This window comes from Brassica oleracea, unplaced genomic scaffold (genome assembly GCF_000695525.1).
Source record: "Brassica oleracea var. oleracea cultivar TO1000 unplaced genomic scaffold, BOL UnpScaffold00779, whole genome shotgun sequence".
Taxonomy (NCBI): domain Eukaryota; kingdom Viridiplantae; phylum Streptophyta; class Magnoliopsida; order Brassicales; family Brassicaceae; genus Brassica; species Brassica oleracea.
Genome location: NW_013617454.1, coordinates 57,991 through 59,237, shown reverse-complemented (window position 1 = coordinate 59,237; position 1,247 = coordinate 57,991).

Genomic DNA, 1,247 nt, shown 5'->3' with positions numbered 1-1,247 from the left:
CCCTGCTCTTGCGCAGTTCATTGGTTATGGAGCGGTTGCTCCCTTAATCTGTTTGTTCTCCTTTCTGACTGAATTTCTGCAGCAGTAACGAGTAAGAGGCTGCGTCAATCCTTTCCTCTCCGACCCTTTTGCACATATCTGCACATATGACACTGAAAAACAAATGTATGAAGGTGGAATAAAGGCTAAGGTGCAGGGTGGGAACTAGCTAAAGATGAGCTAGCCACTCAGGATCAGCAAGATGGATAAAAAGGATAAGAAGTCCTGAGTGTGTTCTTGTTTCCCTGATCTAATGCCCATAACAAGAAGAATTTCAGTCAAGATTAGGTTCAAGTTAGGTGGAGTTAAGTCTACCCAGTGTAACCTGATCGGCTGAGAACTTCTGGAGAATCAAGTGAGATATGTCAGGGTGTTCCAGGTTCACATGTGTGTATTTCGCCATCGCTAATGTAGAAACCCATTAACAAAAAAAGAAAAAAAGAATGGTCGAGTATCTTTTGGGTGGTCGAGTCGCAGATGATCAGATTGTTTTTGTCTGAACCATGAGTCAAGTATCCCACTAGACAATGGTTAGACAATGTGGTATATTTACTCAAAGGACATTTGAAGCATGACACTTTTGGAAGCACAACAGGAAGATCGGAAATTGGGCGAAAAACCTTAATTTCGGTATTATGGAATTTTTCAAAGAAGCCGGAAACTCGGGAAATATTTTCCATCAAGTAAGGATTCATTTGGAGTTTATTAAAAATAATCAGATCATCAGAACGGGCGTCGAAAAATATTGGGATTGATCGCGGGACGAAAAATTCACCGGAAAGGCCAAAATTGGATGAATGGACCGAGAAGCTCGAGGTGGCTCGATCTATGAGATCAGGACGTGGTGGCAACTGCCTGGCATGGTATGTGGCAAGAGAAGCAAGAGGTGTTGCAGTAAAAATGATCACAGCATGCAGAGTGACACATAGAAGCACGAGGTGGATCAGCCAAGCACGAGGTGTAGCGATGCATGCGACCAGGCCATGAGGCCAGACATGTGGAGGACGTGGTGTCTCCTTGCATGGAGCCAGGCCATGCATCCAGACAGGTATAGGGCGTGGTGTTATCCTGCATGAGACTGAGACATGGAGCCAGCCCTGTGGAGCACGAGGTGTCGCCGCGCATGCGTCCGGAGCCATGCGAAGCGACACACGGGGTGCCACACGGCTTGTTCCTGATTGGTTGCTGTTTCCTATAAATATCCCACG